At 44.2% G+C, this 19,377-nt stretch overlaps 1 protein-coding gene and 1 long non-coding RNA gene across 4 annotated transcripts in view; one reads left to right on the top strand and one right to left on the bottom strand.

Annotated features, from left to right (window-relative positions):
* Nucleotides 1-495: 495 nt before the first annotated feature.
* The window catches only part of Hmox2 (heme oxygenase 2), a 34,246-nt gene continuing 15,364 nt past the window's right edge, over nt 496-19,377 (top strand). The window contains exons 1-2 of one of the 3 annotated variants that reach the window (XM_087574578.1): nt 526-602; nt 6,133-6,219. The gene's annotated coding sequence lies outside the window, so the exon portion shown is untranslated. 3 annotated transcript variants of the gene reach the window in all.
* LOC148002765 (uncharacterized) lies at nt 11,293-19,327 on the bottom strand. Its single transcript, XR_015631441.1, has 3 exons — nt 19,270-19,327; nt 16,206-16,314; nt 11,293-11,805 (listed from the first exon to the last, which is right to left on the bottom strand). It is a non-coding gene; the product is annotated as an uncharacterized LOC148002765 (long non-coding RNA).

Raw genomic sequence — 19,377 nt, 5'->3', positions numbered from 1 at the left:
AAATGCTCACACTGTTGCTCTTGAATTCTCCTGCCTCAGTCCCATCCCTGTCCCCCCACTCCTCCCCCGAGTGCTAGGATTCCAGGCTTGAGCCCCGATTCTCTCTCTCTCTTTTTAAAGATTTATTTATTTTTATCTGAGTACACCGTAGCTATCAGACACACAAGAAGAGGACATTGTATCCCATGTGGTTGCTGGGAATTGAACTCAGAACCTCTGGAAGAGCAGTCAGTGCTCTTAACCACTGAGCCATCTCTCCAGCCCAGCAGTCAGTGCTCTTAACTGCTGAACCATCTCTCCTGCCCCGAGCCCCGATTCTCGATCAACAAACAGTTGGCTTTTACTGACACGCTTCCTTCCTCTCGGGTTAATGTTACCACTCCCGAAGCTGTCTTGGAAGGCAGTGTCAGCTTGGCCAGGAGCCTCCTGCTAGCTGCCGCGCGTCTGGAGGCGTGGCCTATGGCTCCGCCCCTCGCTGCGTGCGCACGTCCTGCCGTCCTGCCGTCTTGCCGCCCTGCGGTCCTCGCGCTCGCCGGCTCGGCTGCGACGGTGCGGAGGGAGTCGCTGACGCGGAGACTGACTGACCTACAGAGCGGCTGAGGGTGAGTGGCCCGCTCGGTCCCCAGTCCTCCCCTCCCAGGTCCTAACCTGGCGGAGGCCTTCTTCGAAAGTTCTGCTCGGCTTTCTCTCGGTGACTCGCCCTCAGCCTGAGGGGACATCGGGCGGGGGCTGGCCGGAAGCGGGCTGAAGCGGGCGAGCGAGCAGGAGACTAGGGGTCGGAGAGGGGGCACCGAGCGGGCCTTGAGCGTCAGGTGAGCCCGAAACTGCGGACATCGCGCTCTAGAAGACCTTTGAGCCCCATCCCCTTGAGTCCTCTGGTGTTCCCGTAGGGCACAGCTCCTCCCAGCGTCACGAATACTCTTGAGGAGGTGACTCCGGGGTCGAAGTTAGTGCAGCAGTCCAGCCTACCTGAAGTCCCAGAGGAGCCTGGGGCGTGGTGGCCTTCTTGGTCCGGCCTTCAGTGGCTCCCCTCGGTGCCAAGAACCCTTAGAATCCCTTTAGGGACTTGATGAGTGAGTGACCTGTGGTGCGGAGTGCAAGACTCAGCCGTAGATGTAGCCGGTTGGTCTGGACCAGGAGGTCACCTATCACCTCCAAAGCACAGGTCTCCAGGTGACTTAATTGCCCTGTAAAAACTGCCGGGACCGCCTTGTACACTGTTTGCACAAGGGCTGTCTGAGCCATGCCATTTAAATCGGTTCTGAAGGACCAGTTGTTGTGGCCTGTGGCTGTTCATCCTTACTGTGTTCTAGTGCTGGCGCCACAAACTCAACCAGAGGGAGTGTTGCCGAGAGACATAAACACCATGAAATGTCCCATTGAGGGAGAGCGTTTGCTCTTCAATCCTTTCTAAGTCCTTGAGTGTTTCACCACCTATAAAATGAGATTATTGAGAGACTCGTGAAGTAAATCCACTAATATCCCACGGGCAAGATAACGGCACAGACGATCGCAGTTCTGCTTGGGCATCCTGTGATTTTTCAGAAGTGGATTAGAGATAAGAAATGGTTATGTTGTTCAAGTGGTCATACTAGCCTTAAACAGTCCAGCCGTATAGGAGATTTTGTGCTTTCCTGCTCCTGGTATGGTGCTAATGTTTATAGTAGTTATTATAAACATCATATAATATGTGACATTATTATTAATAAAGATTTTTTTTTTTGGTGGTGGTGGAGTTTGAACATGATGAGCATGTATTTTACTAGTGAACCCTCAACACTACCCTGTGTTTTCTGTTTTGAGAAGGAAATCTTGCTATGTAGTCTACACTGACTGAATTTGAGATCCTCCTGCCTCAGTCTTCTAACTGCTAGGATTATGAACTCAGCCTAAATCTTTTTTTTTTACCCCTTTGAGTCAGGATCTCTCAAATTATTTAGTTCTGTCCTCGAATTGGCTCTATAGATAAGCCTCAACTCACAGAGACCCTATCGCCTCTGCCTCTTCAGTGCTGGGATTAAGGTGTGTACATCATGCCGGGAGGTAACTGTATGTTTTGTTTACAGCGTTTATCAATGTTTTTAGTTTCTTTGAAGAGTAAAAAGTATTTATTCAGGTTTTTTTTTTTTCCCCAGAAACATCACAAGACATGATCTGTTTGCTAGGAGTTCCCAGTTCAGTAGGATATTTATAAATTCACTTGATAAAACTGTAAACATTTTCTGATAAAGTGCCCGGGCCAAAACACTGATTAGAGTTGCAGGTCCGTGAGCCTTGGAAAGTTGCATGCTCACTGAGTGACCTGATCCCACTGGGGATCTGAAGAGGAAATCCTGAGGGTCCTCTGGTTTGCCTTGAATTTCTTTTTTTCTTTGCTTAGGGCAGTCAGTTGAGATGTTGAGATATAGCGAATACGAGTGCTCTGCAATTGATAAAGCCACTGAGCTGCAGAGGTCAAATGTTAATTGTCTTTAACTTAGAAGTTTTCAAACTTGCAGACTCTCATAGTTGGGCCTACCTTGATTTTTAAAAATTTTCCCTTAGTAGCTGATCCTAAAGGACTTTGCATCAGTATTGCACCAAAAACTGGAGCATCACCTTCCCAGAAGGCAGATCTTTTAGAAACTGGAATTGCATAATTCAGAGCAAAATTCGTAGTTTCGGTTGTCACTCCTTGGAGAAACGAAACAAACTAAAACCCCAGATATGCTTCTTTGAATCTTACTGGCCATAGTTAAGTAAAAAGTTAAATGTATTTCTTTTTTTGAGGCTTGGGGAACAACCAGTGGGAATTTCTCTGGTATGAGAGATGATGATCTTCTGTTGTAATCCCAGCATTTGGAGTTGTTCGAGGACATCCTTAGCTGCTTATGGGCATTGGTGTTTTTCCTGCGTTTGTGTCTGTGTGAGAGTGCCTGATCCCCTGGAACTGGAGTTATAGACAGTTATGAGCAGTGCTCTTAACTGCTAAGCCATTTCTCCAACCCCCAATTATCAAATCTTGGCAATAGAGATTCTCTTGCATGGCAAAATTTGTAGCCAGGCATTGGTTTTCAGACTTTTTGTAGTATCTGAGCTGCAGTTGGGGTGCAAGATAAATCTACTTGAAAATCCAGGAGCAGCCAGACAGTGGTGGCGCATGCCTTTCATTCCATCGCTTAGGGGCAGAGGCAGGCAGATCTCTGAGTTCAAGGCTAGCCTGGACTACAGAAAGAGTTCCAAGACATCCAGGACTGCACAGAGAAACCTTGTCTTGAAACAGTAACAACAAAATTGTGTGTGTGCATGATGTTTTATGTGTGCTTGTTGGGGAGGTGAGAGCACAGCTTATAGACGTTCTCCTTCCACAGAGATTCTAGGGGTCAAGCTCTACGGTTAAACTGCACCATTAACAGAGGATCCATCTTGCTGCCCAAGAAAGAGACTCTTTTAGTTGGTTGTTTTGTTTGTTTAAATTTTAAAAACTGAGATTGGGGTTGTAGAGGTCAGAGGACACCATGCAGGACTTGGTTCTCTCTTTACAACCATTTGGGTTCCAGGGATCAAGCCCAGGTTGTCGCGAAATGCCTTTATCTACTGTACTCTCGCTGGCCCTGTTTTGCTTTCTTTTGAGACAAGGCTTTCACTTTGTAACCTAGGGTGGGCTTGAAGTGGAGATCTCTGCTCTAGTTCTTTGAGTGCCGGCATGGCAAGTGTTTGCCATTATACACAGTTTAGAACTGTGCTGCTTTTTTATTCTTAAATTTTCTTAGATTATTTTTACTTATGAGTGTTTCGCCTGCATGTTAAGTTGTGCACCACACATGTGCCATGTACCTGAAGGCCCCTTGGATCTAGAATTATGAATGGTGTAAGCCACCAGGTGGCTTACTGAACCTGAACCTGGGTCTTCTTCAAAAGCAGAAAGTGTTTCTAATGGGAGCCATCTCTCCAGCTGCGCTTCTTGTTAAAGCCGGTCTCACCTGGCTGGCCTGGAACGCTATGTATGAGATTGAAGGGGTCGTTCTTCCTCTGCCTCCTAAATGTTGGAATAAATGTGTTTTTTTTTTCCTTCCTTGTTTGACACAGGGTCTCACTGTGTTTCTCTGTTAACCTGCATGCACAGAGATCATCCTCTGCTTCTTCAGTGCAGGGAGTAAATGTTTGCACTACCATACCTAGCCCAAGCTTTAGTTTTTATATCCACAAAAGGGGTTATTAATACTTGCTGAGTTTCCCAGCCCTCAGAGCCTTTAAATGCTGCTCATTGATTTAAGATGGCGCTTACTAAAACCATCCGTTTTGGTAAATCTGAGATTGAGACTGGGAATCTGTGGTTTTTAGGATTTAACTTCTTTTTGGTGGGTGGGGTTGGAGTCGGGGGGAGGTTCTCTATGTTGCCCTGGCTGTCCTGGAACTCCCTGTAAGCCAGGCTCAAAGTCCGAGAACTGCCTGCCTCTGCCCCTCAATTACTGGGATTAGAAAGTGTGTAATAATAATGCCCAGCTAGGATTTGATTTTGATTAGTTCTGTGAAATAAAGCCCAGGCTGAGCAAAGAAGGGGATGAACTTGTAAGTTAGTGGGCTACATGGCCAACGTAGCAGCAGAAGAGGACGGGGCAGTTGTCGTATGATTAGCTGTGTTCTCAGTTTGTGTGCAAGAGGCCATCCAAGCAGCTGTTATCTTCTTTCTGCCTAGGGGAAAATTAAGTTTTGTCACAGGAGTGGCTTTGGTTTCCTTCCCAGGAGTATCATGAAGCTAATTATTGACATAGTTCTCAGTAACTTTACAAGGGCTTTAGGCAAGGACGGTGTAATGAGACTGCTGTCTTGTCCTGAGAGTCCCAACTACTTTTTTCTTTCTTTTCTTTTCCTTTTCTTTCTTTTTTCTCTTTCTCTTTGGCAGTTGCTCACTTTGTGGGTCCAGGCTCACTTTGACCCTCCTGAGCATTTTGCATGTGGGGGTTCCAGGCATGTGTCCAATTCAAGGCTTATTAGTACTTCCCATCTATTAAAAATACTATATTGTTAGTACTTTTTAAACCGCACAAGGTTAATCTAGTTGTCTGGCTTGTCTCTAAAGTAGTTATTATAACTATATTTTTCTGCCAAACATGGTGACCCGTAATCTAAGCATACAGGTGAACTGAAGGAATTGATGGGCAGTATATTTGAAATCAGAGCTACTCTGTCAAACCTAGAATCCCCATGGTACTGTTACCTGTGTTATACAGATAGCATGTGTAAACTGTCGCACCCTGTTGTGTTATATTTTTACTTTTCCTATCACCCTTATATAAAAGCTATTTGAAATCCAAAACAATATCTTAGTCCTCCTTGCTTTTTTTAAAATGTGCATTGATGTTTTGTCTGCATGTATGTCTGTGTGAGAGTGTTGGAGCCTCCGGACACCCCAGTGACAGTTGTGAGCTGCCATGTGGTTCCTGGGAATTGAACCCAGGCCCTCTAGAAGATCAGCTGTATTCGTAACACTGAGCCATTTCTCCAGCCCTCCACCCCGTCTTTTCTAGCTGTAGGGCATATTTGTTGGTAGTTGTGTAGCAGCACTTGCTCAAATAGCATAATCCCCTCATAGATCCTTGATTTGCTGCATTCTCCAGCAAGACTGCTGTGTACTGCAAGCTACCACTATAGGCCCTCTAAGACAAATTTAAAAAACATTAATCTCTTCTAGGTGTACATGGGTGGGGGTGAGTCTGTAAAGTGCCGTGACAGCCTGACTTCTGATCCCCAGTATGCATGTAAAAAGCTGTGTAGAGTGGAGAGATGGCCGCTCAGAAAAGAACTTGCTTCTCATGGAGAGGACTGGAATTATGATCCCAGCATGGATGGTTCACAACTCCACAGATTCCACAGGATACAATGCCTCTTTTTGGTCTCCATAGATACCTGAATACTTGTACACATACACAGACATACAGACATAGGGAAGAAGGAAGGAAGGAAAGAAGGGAAGGAAGGAAGGAAGGAAGGGTGGGTGAGCCAGTGAGTTCATGTAGCAGCACACATCTGCACTCCAGTGCTGAAGAGGTGGATACAGGCAGATTGCTAGAGTTTGCTGGCCAACCAGTGTGACCAAATCTGTGAGTTTCAGGCTGTGTGAGAGATCCTGTCTTTTTTTTTTTTTTTAAGGTAGAGAAGCAATTGGGGAAGACAGATGGACAGAAGACATCAGCCTCTGGCCTCCACAGACACTTACATGCACAGACACATGCTCATGTAAGAACATAAAACCGTATGGGTGAACAACTAGATGGATGAAATGCACAGCATATAGGCAGTGGCTTCGAGTGTCTTCCTGAAATTTTAGCTTATTCTTTCTAGTAGCTAATCTGCTCCAGCTCTTTGAACTTTTCTGAATACGTGATATCATTAACCACTGTCATAGCATTTCAACTTTTACCTCTTTCTCCAGAAGAGGTCTGGGATTAGGACTGAAAGCATCCACTTTAATACAGTGGTTATTTTCACTAGAAAGTTCTGAAGCTATCCAAGAGCACAGGCAGAGACACTGCATTAGAATAACAGAGTCTTCTCCCATCTGGGGAACTCAAAGGAATTTAGGAGCTCTGTGACAGGCTATGGTTCAAAACCAAGTATCAGAACCAGGGTGGGGTTTTCTGTTGTTGGTTGATTGGTTTTGTTTGTTGTTTTTGTGTACATCTACCTCCAACTCAAGGGATCCACCTGCCTCTGTCTCCCAAGTGTTGAGATTAATCACTATATCTAGCCAGAACTAAGGATTCTTATGTCATTCTCTGTAAGGACTACAGGAGCTGTGTATCTCTTTAAAACCTCAGTATCACACTGGCATATTCTTCCAAATTTTAAAGGAGATGACATGTTAAGTACATATGTCTAGTGGTATAAGGATAGCGGAGCAGAAATGTGAGCCCATTTGGGAGGTGTGTATTCAATCTCTACACTGTGCTAAGTGAAGTTGAACTAAAGACATCAGGTCCTAGCATTATTGTTACTAGGAGCTGTCACTCATCTTGGGAAACCCAGAACAGTACAATTGTTGTAAGATTTATTATTATCGTCCTGATGCTCGGTGTTTTCAGGAGTCAGGAAAGTTAAAGATCTGAGAAATTGAAAAGTTGGAGGACTAGAACCAAACCCACAGTAGGTCAGGTAAGAGGAAGAGAAAAGCAGGGAGGCCAGAGAGAGGGGAGAGCTGGACGACCTCCGAGCTGTAGTGGAAGTCTTATGCTTGCAGAAAGAGCATCACACATAGACTCCTCAAATAGGGTTCTTAATCTGAAGTTTTGGGTCTCCAGGTTAACTGTATGGAGACCTGTGCTTGCTCACAGACAGAACAGGGAACTTCTCTATTTGTGTAAATCGATTAGACCTGGAGCCTTATCTGACTCAGCATAGTAAAAAATGACAAAGCATTATTTTGGCAAATGGCCATCCTTCTCATATTCAGAAATGGACAACCGTATCTTTCTACCTGCTAGACAAGCATTCCACCAACTGAACTATGTCCAGACTCAGACTTTTGACTTTTGCTTTACAACAGAGGATGGTCATTGATTTTTTTTTTTTTCCCCCAACCACCCACCCCTTCCTGCCTCCCTGCCCTGACATTCCCGGTTGTTTTTTTTTTTTTCCCTTTGTGATGTGTACCTAGGGCCTCGTCGTGGTGTTTTAAACTGTGAATAGACAGTGTGTGAATTTGTTGTGTAGTTGTATTGATCTTACCTTCTAATGATTAGCTCCTTTGCTTAAGAAACAAATGAGAAAAGGGGCTGCAGGGAAGTGCAGACTCTCAGGACAACTGGGACCACACAAGGATTTGTTTTCTTAAACTGATGTAGACAACAAGGAATTTCTGATGGAGGCTGAGAAGCGTTTGTTGCCATGATTGTAAAAACTTGTTCCTGGGGCTGGAGAGATGGCTGGAGTTAAGAGCACTGACTGCTCTTCCAGAGATCCTGAGTTCAATTCCTAGAAACCACATGGTGGCTCACAACCATCTGTAATGGGATCTGATGCCCTCTTCTGTGTGTTTGAGGACAGTGATGGTGTACTCATATAAATAAATAAATCTTAAAAAAAGAATCAAGCAAGCAAGAAATACTCTTGCAGAGGACCAAGGTTCAATCCTTAGTACCCACATGGTGGTTCACAACCATTTATAACTGTAGTTCCAGAGGCTCTAACACCCTCTCCTGACCTCTGAGGTCACCGGGCATATGTATGGTGCATATAAGCTGAAGAGTTGAAACATACACATGTTGTAACAAAATTAATCTTAAATTTTGTGTCAGTATACAAAGATTTTAACCAATGAAAACCTTAAACTTTTATCAATATACAAAATTCTGTACCAGTGTAACAAAAGATAACCTCAGTACTGCATCAAAATATAAAGATCTCTATCAGTGTTAGATTATGGCTATAGAATTTTTTTTTTTTTTTGGTTTAAGAGTAGATTTAATTATCTACCCTTGTTTGTCTAATTTCTTACAATATTTCTATATCCCCGTTTTTCTTAATCTCTGTTCCCTTACTCTGGTGATTTGAATATACTTGGCCTAGAGAATGGCAGTATTTGGAGGTGTGGCCTTGTTGGAGCAAGTGTGTCACTATGGGTGTGGCCTTTGAGAGCTTCCTCCTAGCTGCCTGAGGATGCCAGTCTTCTCTGCCTTCGGAACAAAATGTAGAACTCTCAGCTCCTCCTATGCCACACCTGCCTGGACACTGCCGTGCTCCCACCTTGATGATAACTAACTGAACCTCTGAACCTGTAAGCCAGCTCCAGTTAAATGTCTTTGTAAGAGTTACCTTGATCATTATGTATTTTCATAGTAAAACCCTAAGACGCTTACCCAAGAAAGAAAGATTAGAGAAGAGGAAAGGAAAGTTAGAAATCCCTGAGCTAAGCTCCCTAGTGTGTTTTCTCCCTGTCCATTACCATTATTATTTGCAGTCATCCCCTAAATGACATCATATCCATAACTCATAAAATGACCAAAACCATCCACCCTAACTTAAGGGACCGGGACTATGGCCTTCTTATAATTGCTTCCTGCTGAATTGGGATGAAGAATTCCTGTTTGGCTTCCCTAAAGGAAATTGGAAAAATGGTTAAGTCAAAAGAAAGCTAACTGGCATCATTTGTTGTCTCTACATGTTGAGAAAGACCAGGGCTTAGCTGAAGTCCCTACTAGAACATTCTGATAGGTTGGATGAACCAGGGTCATCTGGGATCAGCAGTCCTTTGTGAAGCTGTTCTAGAACCAAGTCTCTGGAAACATGAGTTTGAGGCAGGATCAGTTGGAGCTGGAACAGCAGGTTTCAGCATCTCAGCAACCCTGAGAGTGAGTCCTGTTAGGGCTGCCCTCTTGGTCTTCTGTTCTGTAATATATAAACCTTACAGTTCTCCAAAGACATCTGTATGGAATGTGCCGGGTGCACAGATCAATTAAGGATGGTTTTCTGCTCTTAATTTGAGCAGGTGAAAGACAGCTGTTTTTTTTAAGAGGTTAATTTGATTATATAATCAAACTTCAGTATAAATCTCCATTCATGCCACCTGAAAGGACGGCACGATGAATCTTAAGGACTCTGTAGCCAGTAATATCCAAAGCTGAAGTTCCGGCTAGAGACATTTTTATGCCTCACCCAGTTTCAGGGCTGTTCCCATGTAGAGGGATCAGCAAATCATGTTACCTATCTTGTTTGTTCTTCGTGATTTTCTTCTTCCTGTCTGCAGCCGAGACCCCCATCAAATCTGATCCTTATTATTTTGGAAGGAGTCCAAAGCCTTTCCTCTTCCTGTTAACACAAACTTAGAGCCTTCTCCCGACATAGCATGTCCTTTGTCTGGCAGTCTGAAGTCATTCAGAGTAGGGATGGATCCATGTTAGCAGCCCTTTTCTATCCTGGTCTGCTTTATTTTGACCTCTTTCATAGAAGATTTGTAATACATCCCAACCGTAGAACTTATAATCCCTTAATTTAAAACAATTAAAACAGTTGTTTTATTGAGACAGAGTTTCTCTGTGTAGCTTGGGCTGACTTGAATTTGTTCTGTAGATTAGGCTGACCTCAAACTCAAAAAGAACCCAAGGGTTCCTGCCTTTGTCTTTAAGTATTGAGATCAAAGGCCTGGATTTATGTATTATCTATGTACCCTTGAAAACATTTATATCAATTCCCATTTCTTTCTCCCTTCTTTGGAGATTAATGTCTGTGTGGATAAATACACCTATATTCCCTTTTCTCTTTTCTATAAATTCAAGATTGATGTGTATTTATTAAATTGTTAAGGATATTCACACTTATTCTCAAACAAAAACATATACTATCTTTAATGAAAAAAAGTATCATTCTGAATTTTAGATTGTCATTTGCAAGTAGCTGACTCTATCATAGAAGGTCCAATTCTGACTATTGTGTAGACCAAAGAGCCTTTTATTAGACTAAAAAGGGGAATTGTAGAGAGAACATCTTGTGTATTGTATGGATGCATAACCTGTCCATTAAAAATCCTATGACTGGGGCTGGAGAGATGGCTCAGTGGTTAAGAGCACTGACTGCTCTTCTAGAGGTCCTGAGTTCAAATTCCAGCAACCACATGGTGGCTCACAGCCATCTGTAATGGGATCTGATGCCCTCTTCTGGTGTGTCTGAAGACAGTGTCCATGTACTTACATAAAACAAATAAAACTAAAAAAAAAAAAAAAAAAAAGCCTATGACTTAGGCAGCAAATAGAAGGTGGGACCTCAAGAGGAGAAAGAATTCTGGAAGAGAAGGAGGCGGGAGATTGGCAGGAAGATGTGAGGAGATGGACGCATGTAGCCGAGCACAGGTACCAGCCACGTGGCAGAGTGTAGGCTAGAGAACAGAGAACATGGGGCATTTTTAGTTATACCTACTCAGAGAAGAGTAGCATATGGCCAAGGGATTTGTAAACATCTGTTAAGTCTGAGTCTTACTTCTGGGAGCATGGGGCTGGAAGGAAGAACCAAGGCCAAACTTCAGTTTGTCTCTGCCTTTGCTTCTGTTTCCTAACTCCCCTGGAAACACTCCCCCCCCCCCCTTTTTTAAATTATTCCTGTAGTGGTGCACAACTTTAACTCCAGCTCTTGGGAGACAGAAGGCATCTCTTTTGAGTTCAAGGCCAGCCTGTTTTACACACTGCGTTTCGGGACAGCCAGAGAGCTATACAGTGAGACCCTGTCTTTCTTTTGTTTTTTCTGTATATGTCTGTATATTATGTATGTGTGGGTATGTTTGCCTGTGTTTGTGTGACTATGTGGAGACCAGAGGTCAACTTCTTTAATTTTAAAGAAAATTAAAGGTAGCTTCTTTAATTTTAAAAAACTTTTAGTTATTTACACTGAAAATGTTGCTCCCCCTCCCAGTCTCTCTTCCCAGAGTTTTTCAACCCTCACCCTCTCCTTCACCTCTGAGAGGCTGCCTCCCTGAATCCCCTTCCCTGGGACTCAGGATTAGGCATATCCTCTCCCACTGAGGCCAGACAAGGCAGTCCTCTGCTACATGTGGTGGTGGTGGTGGTGGTGGTGGTGGTGGTGGTGGTGGTGGTGGTGGTGGTGGTGGTGGGGATTGGACCCATGTATGTTCTTTGTTTGGTGGCTTAGTCTTTGGGAGTTCCCAGAGGTCCAGGTTGTTGACACTGTTGATCTTCCTATGTTGCCATCTCCAGCTCCTTCAATCCTTCCCCAAACTCTCCCACAGGAGTCCTGACCTCAGTCCAATTGTTGGCTCTTCTTCTGTCTCAGTCAACTGCTGGTAGAGCCTCTCAGTGGACAGCCATGCTAGACTCCTTTCTGCAAGCACAATGTGGCATCAGTAATAGTGTCAGGGTTTGGTGCTTGCCCATGGGATGGATCCCAAATTGGGCCAGTCACTGGTCAGCCATTCCTTCAATCTCTGCTCCATTTTTGTCCCTGCATTTCTTTTAGATAGGAACAATTCTGGGTCAAAAATTTTGTATGCGGGTTGGTGTCCCCATCCCTCCACTGGTGGCCCTGCCTAACTACTGGAGGTGGTCTCTTCAGGATCCATCTCCCCACTGTTGGGCATTTCAGCTAAGGTTACCCCCAGTGAGTCCTGGAAGCCTCTCACATCCCAGGTCTCTGGGACTTTCTAGAGGTTCCCCCACCCTCAACTCCCCACCCCGGCAGCCACATACGTTCTCCTGGCCTTCTGAGCTTCTCTCCTGTTTTCCCCTAATACCTGATCCTGCTTCCCCCTTTCTCCTCCCCCTCTCCTCTCCCACTCAAGACCCTCCTTTCAGGTACCTTCCTTAGGTTACTTTCCACTTTGATTTTTGAGACAGGCAGGGCCTTACAAAACCCAGGGCTTGCAGTTTGGACTAGATTGTCTTGTCACTGAGTCTAGAATCTATCTACTGTTACATCTCTCCTCCCCCGGCACTAGGGTTGCAGGTGCATGCCACCATGCCCAGTTTTCATGCGGGTACTGGGAAATGTTGTCTCCATGCTTGTACAGCAAGAGCTTTACCCACTAAACCATCTCTCTTAACTCTGCTAGGAAACCATCCTGCTATTGGATTGTATTCTCAGCCATCCTGTATATTTATTTATTTATCTTTAAAAGGTGAGGTGGAAGTTTAACTTGCTGGCAGAATGCTTGCCTGTTATGCTCTGAGGCTCTAGTACTGCCTAAACAAAACAAAAAAACCACAGAGGTCACTCTGGGTTCTTAGAATTTCCAAGACCTTACAGAATTCAAAGGTTGAAGGTTGTGGTTGCACTGTCCTCTTCTGTGTGGAAAGTGAGAGGGCCTATTTAAACATGGTGTAACCCGGGGTTGGGGATTTAGCTCAGTGGTAGAGCGCTTGCCTAGGAAGCGCAAGGCCCTGGGTTTGGTCCCCAGCTCCAAAAAAAAAGAACCACAAGAAAACAAACAAACAAACAAACAAAATGGTGTAACCCAGTATTTCCCCTTAGACAGAGAACATAAAACTCATGCTCCCTCAAGGCCAGTCTTACCCTACTAGGAGTTTCTGCTATAAAAGTACTACCTAAAAAATTCTTATTCCAAAAGAAAACAAGTTTTGAAAATGGTTATTTTTGTAAGTTGTGGTAGTATATACCTATAATACCCATAATCTCAGTTGGGTGCCTGAAGAGGGAGGTTAGCTTGTTCTAGGACAGTCTGGATTACATAGTAATATCCTGTCATAAACTACCAGGCTACTCCCTAGCTAGGTATTGTTTTTCATTCTATAATTAAATTTTATTTATTTGTATGTATATGAGTCTGTGTGTGTATGTGTGTGTGAATGTGTGTGAGTTTGTGTGTGAGTCTGTGTGTCTGTGTGTGTGTGAGTCTGTGTGTGTGAATCTGTGTGTGTGTGTCTGTGTGTGTGTGAGAGTGTGTGTGTGGTGTGTCTCTGTGAGTGTGTGTGTGTCTGTGTGTGAGTGTATCTGTGTGTGTGTGGTGTGTGAGTGTGTGTGGTGTGTGTGTGTCTCTGTGAGTGTGTGTGTCCGTGTGTGTGTGAGTCTGTGTGTGTGGTGTGTGAGTGTGTGTGGTGTGTGTGTGTCTCTGTGAGTGTGTGTGTCTGTGTGTGTGTGAGTCTGTGTGTGTGAATCTGTGTGTGTGTGTCTGTGTGTGTGTGAGAGTGTGTGTGTGGTGTGTCTCTGTGAGTGTGAGTGTGTCTGTGTGTGTGTGTGGTGTGTGTGTGGTGTGTGTGTGTCTCTGTGAGTGTGTGTCTGTGTGTGAGTATGTCTGTGTGTGTGTGGTGTGTGAGTGTGTGTGGTGTGTGTGTGTCTCTGTGAGTGTGTGTGTCTGTGTGTGAGTGTGTCTCTGTGTGTGTGTCTGGTATGTGAGTGTGTGTGGTATGTGAGTGTGTGTGTGTAATGTCTGTGTGGTGTGTGAGTGTGTGTGTCTCAGTGTGTGTGTGTGAGAGTGTGTGTGTGTAATGTCTGTGTGTGGTGTGTGAGTGTGTGTGTCTCAGTGTGTGTGTGAGAGTGTGTGTAATGTCTGTGTGTGTGGTGTGTGTGTGTGAGAATGTGTGTGTGAGAGTGTGTGTGAGTGTGTGAGTGTGTGTGAGTGTGTGTCTGTGTGTGAGTGTGTGTGTGGTGTGTGTAAGAGTGTGAGTGTGTGTGTGAGAGTGTGTGTGGTGTGTGTGAGTGTGTGTGAGAGTGTGTGTGAGTGTGTGTGAGTGTGTGTCTGTGTGTGAGTGTGTGTGGTGTGTGTAAGAGTGTGAGTGTGTGTGTGTGAGAGTGTGTGTGAGAGTGTGTGTGAGTGTGTGTGAGTGTGTGTGAGTGTGTGTGTAATGTCTGTGTGTAGTGTGTGAGTGTGTGTAATGTCTGTGTCTGTGTGTGGTGTGTGAGTGTGTGTGAGAGTGTGTGTCTGTGTGTGTGTGAGAGTGTGTGAGTGTGTGTGTGAGTGTGTGTGTAATGTCTGTGTGTGTCTGTGTGTGTGTGGTGTGTGTGTGAGAGTGTGTGTGTCTGTGTGTGTGTGAGTGTGTGTGTGAGAGTGTGTGTGAGTGTGTGTGTGTAATGTCTGTGTGTGTCTGTGTGTGTGTGGTGTGTGTGTGAGAGTGTGTGTGTCTGTGTGTGTGTGAGTGTGTGTGTGAGAGTGTGTGTGAGTGTGTGTGTGTAATGTCTGTGTGTGTGTGTGGTGTGTGTGTGAGAGTGTGTTGGAGTGACTGGAGCTGGAGTCAGAAGCAGGCCTTATTTGAATACTGGGAAACTCTGGAAGAGCAGCAGTGCTCCTAACTGCTGAGCACTCTCTCCAGCCCCCTGGGATTCATCTTGTTGTTTGTTTCTTAAGCATGCCTCAGTTTCTCTTTCCTGTTTTTTCTTTTCTTTTCTTTCTTTCTTTCTTTCTTTCTTTCTTTCTTTCTTTCTTTCTTTCTTTCTTTCTTTCTTTCTTTTTTTTTTTTTTCCGGAGCTGAGGACCGAACCCAGGGCCTTGCGCTTTCTAGGCAAGTGCTCTACCACTGAGCTAAATCCCCAACCCCTCTCTTTCCTGTTTTTGAAAAAAAAAAATATTGGCTTTTAGAGACAGAGCTCTAAGTATGAACAGTACTGGCTGTCCTAGAGTCACTTTGAAGACCAGGCTGGCCTTGAATTTACAGAGATCCACCTGTTTCTGCCTCCGAGTGCTGGGACTAAAGGGGTGTACCACCATGCCCTGCTTAAAAATACCTCAATTCTGGAAATCATTCATTCATTTAAAAAATTCTTGATTAAGTTTATGCATCATAAAATAATGATGCAGGAGAAACTTGAAGTAGTAAAATTGACGTTATAAAGAATTTACTAATAAACTTGCTTATGAGCCAGGTGCATGTCTTTAATCCCAGCATCAGGAGGCAGAGGCAGAGGCAGTTGGATATCTGTGAGTTTGAGACCAGCCTCATCTACATAGTAAGTTCCAGGACAGCTACAAAGGATTGTTACACAGTGAGACCCTGTCTAAAAAACAAACAAACCCCCAATTGCTTATTACACACAAGAATAACTTAGTTAAAGGGGCCTCCTTGAGGATAGTAGTGTACCTACCAGCTTGTTAGAAACTGTTAGGAAATGTACTCCACAATTGAAGGTTTCTGACTTAAAATGAGTGGTTAGTCCCATCCTCATAGCAAAGAACATGCTCAGAGGTAGTTCAGAGGGCCAGCTCAGGCTACAACCATGACTGAGTCCTGATCTGCCTTAAGTTCCTCAAGCCCTTATTAGGAAAAGTGTAATCCTGCCAAGTAGGCAAGATAGACCTCCAAAAAGAATAATATTTGTTTCATTAGGTTCCCTCCCTCCCTCCCTCCCTCCCTCCCTCCCTCCCTCCCTCCCTTCCTCCCTCTCTTCCTTCCTTGCTTCCAAGTGGTGTACTTAAGAAATAAATCCGGGAGCTAGAGAGATGTCTTGGTGGTTACGAGTACTGACTATTTTTAAAAAAGATATAGGGTGTGGGCGGGAAAAGAAAAAGATATAATTCTGGCAATATCTGGATACAATTCTGGTGATATCTTTACTGTGCAGATATCCCATCTGTCCAAGTAGCCAGACTTGCCGTTTCCTGTCCTTATTTAAATTGTTCAAAGTGTGACCTGGGGCTGAAATTGAAAGACTTAAGGATGACAATGTATGCGTGCGTGTTGTGGTAACAATTAAAAAGATCATTTGCTATCAGTTCCCAAGAGCTGGATCCACTGACTCCAAGCACGCACACACACGTGCACGCACACACCTACCTCGTTCTGTGGGCCCTTTCACATTCTCACTCCTCGAGGGCAACAGAGCCAGATCCTCGTGTTCCAACTGCCTCTCGGCCATTTCTTTCACACACTGCCCTCTTTAGCCCTGTAGAATCAAAGTCCCAGAAACTTGTAATTTAGCTATTAGATTTACATGTTAAATTCTCAATCCACAATTCATACACACAATAAATTCACTGCCAATTCATAACGATATAAACCGCCCACCTAGACAAGATAAAATTGACCTAGTTCACTTAAATCTGAGCCATCTTCATCCCTCTCCTTCCTCCCCTCTCCTGCCTTACAAAAACTTTGTCTCCGACTCTCTACTGTCCAATCATGTATCGCCTGACATCAGCCTACATATGTGGGATTCTTAAGTCTTCTCTTTGGGCATTAGCCAGAGTCTGGTTCTTACTATTAAAGGTTCTTCCCCTCTGCCCACCTCCACCCCAGACAGGGTTTTCTCTGTGTATTCACGGCTGTCCTGGAATTTGCTTTAGAGACCAAGCTGGCCTCAACTCACAGAAGTTCTCCTGCCTCTGCCTCCTAAGTGCTGGCATTAAAAGGTGTGTACCATCACCACGTGGCTATATCCCTCATTTTTTCCTAGAACACACTATGTAAACCGGGCTGGCCCTGATTTGTGGCAATCCTCTTGCTTCAGCTTCCTGACTACTGTTGTTGCATCTATGTTATTTTGGGACAGACTCTCTCCAGCTGGCCTCAGACTCCTGTCTTTCTGTTTCAGCATTCTGAGTTTTGGGATTACAGGTGTATGTATGCAGTCATCCTCTGCGGTTTGACAGTTCTAGACTCATTTAATTTTTCCTAACTATCTTGCAGAATTGTTACTACAAAGAGTAGAAACTTAGAGAAATTAAGTAGATGTTCCAGTCTTGTGTTCTGTCACATAAGCTTGTTTGTGACAGAGCCAGGGTTTGCTCCTGATTGTGAGCATTGAAAGCTTGTGCTTTAACTATAGCCACATCCTTGTGATGCCTCTTGTCTGGTGTAGCCAGTAGGCTTCTCTGTTGTTGACCGATCTGTTAGCTTTTGTCAAGTGCTTGATATTGTTGAGGCTCATCTCTCAGTACCCCGTCTGTGGGAGCTCATCCCTCAGTACCCCATGTCTGGCCTCTTGTGTGTTGTGATAGCACACATGGTGGACTGCTGTGCAGGAAGGTGTCTGGGCATATGCCTGCTGTTAGAGCTGCTGAACTCATTTCCCAGAGACTTCAGATGGAGGAGACTCCGTCTTCAGGCCGTAGGATAGTGTAGTGTGATACAAACGCTGAAATGTGTACCTAAATCAATAGTCTAGACTACATTCATGTAAATGGCAGATGGCTGTGGGGTTGGAAAGACTATGATCTGGGAATCTACCACTTAGGAAAATAACACAAAATTTCTGATGTAGATCAAGTAAATGCATGGCAGCAGCTGTTTCTTCTTCCTCTCAATCCTTGGAAGTAACATCGAGGAGCCTAGTGCAAAGTTCTGCTAAGTAATCACTGTCACTATTGGGTTTTGTTTTTTTTTTAATTTTTAAATATTATTACGAGGTATATTGCAAGTACTTTATGCTAACAGTGGATGATTATGAATTTATCTTAAAAATTTGACGATACATAGATCATTTGATAGGATGGTTGTCTTATATACATAAGGTTCTGATTTCAGTCCTCAGCAAAAAAAAAAAAAAGGTTGATTGTATTAAAGTACATTCCTGTATATTGGTCTGCATTGAGTGTTGCATTGAGTGTTTTTAAACCCACTCAGTCACCTACCCACCCACATCACACACACAGCCTCCCATACACACAGGGTTTCTCTGTGTAGTTCTGGCTGTCCTGGGATTTACTCGAGTCCAGGTTGGCCTCAAACTCAGAGATCCACCTGCTTCTGCTTCCCAAGTGCTGGGATTAAAGGCTCTCACCACCACTGTCCCGAATCTTATTTTTAATTATGTGTGTATACATCTGAGTGTTGGTGTGGTGCCTGCAGAGGCCAGGAGAGGGCGTCAGATTCCCAGGAGCTAGAGTTATTGGTGGCTGTGAATCACTGAACAGAGTGAATTCAGTTTCTCACCAAGAACAGTCTGTGCTCTTAATTGCTGAACCATCTCTCCAGCTCCAGAGCTTTTTGTCATAGAAGAAAGTTGATGAGTCTGTACTTGGGTGTCTTCCTGTGGGACATAGTTGTCTGTATGTAAATCAACCCTTATTTGATGAGAACACAGTTGAAGACCCCCACTCCTAGAGATTCCTGGTGCCTTGCTCATTAAGGTTGGAAAAAGTATGAGATGAAAGTTCAGTTCTGACAGCCCCTCAAGTATAGGCTGTTCTAAGAAATTCAGCCGTTTTATTCTCATCCGTCAGCTGTGCTTTATTCTTAACTGCCATAGCTACCAAGCTGTGTAAACCTAAAACAGCCATTGGAAGTACTTGATCTTGTCAGGAATGTCACTGTTAGGAAGTCTCGAATAATCCCATACTCTGAAGGGCCCTAGGAAGCATGTACTGTGCCTTGCAAAAACTAGATGAAATGTAGAAGGTACCAGTTGATGAAAGTCTTATCCTGTAGAGTTGCTGATCTTACAGAACTTTTCTCTCACCCCTCTTACCCTACCATTTCCAAACATACATTTTCTTAAAAAAATTTAAAATTAGGTTTATTCATTTTTTTTTAGTTTTATGTGTATATATATGTATGTGTACCATTTACATTCCTGGTGCCCACAGGGGTTCAGAATAGGGCATTGGATTCCCCTGGAACTGGAGTTAAAGATGGTTGTGAACTACCATGTGTGCACTGAGAAATGAACCCAGGCCCTCTGTAAGGAGAGCAAGTGCTCTTAGCCCCATCAGTATATATACATTTTCAGAAGCAGGTAGGACTGCTTAGATTTTTAAGTAATCACTACACAGTTGACACAAAGATGGGTTCCCTCCCTCCCTCCCTCTCACATAGCTCTGCCTGCCTGTTTCCCAACTACTGGGATTAAAAGCCTTCACCACCACCTCCCTGCATACACACTGAGATCCCTGGAGCTCACCGAGAGTTCTCATTCTCAGAATCACCACTCCAGAGTGATTCTTGTAACTAGATCTTTGTTTCTCTCAATCACTATGGCAACTAGTGCTATAGAGATGTGGAGACCCTA

Source organism: Rattus norvegicus, chromosome 10 (assembly GCF_021556685.1).
Source record: "Rattus norvegicus strain SHRSP/BbbUtx chromosome 10, alternate assembly SHRSP_T2T, whole genome shotgun sequence".
Classification (NCBI taxonomy): domain Eukaryota; kingdom Metazoa; phylum Chordata; class Mammalia; order Rodentia; family Muridae; genus Rattus; species Rattus norvegicus.
The sequence above is the reverse complement of the archived record's forward strand: the minus strand, read 5'-3'. Positions and strand labels throughout refer to the sequence as shown.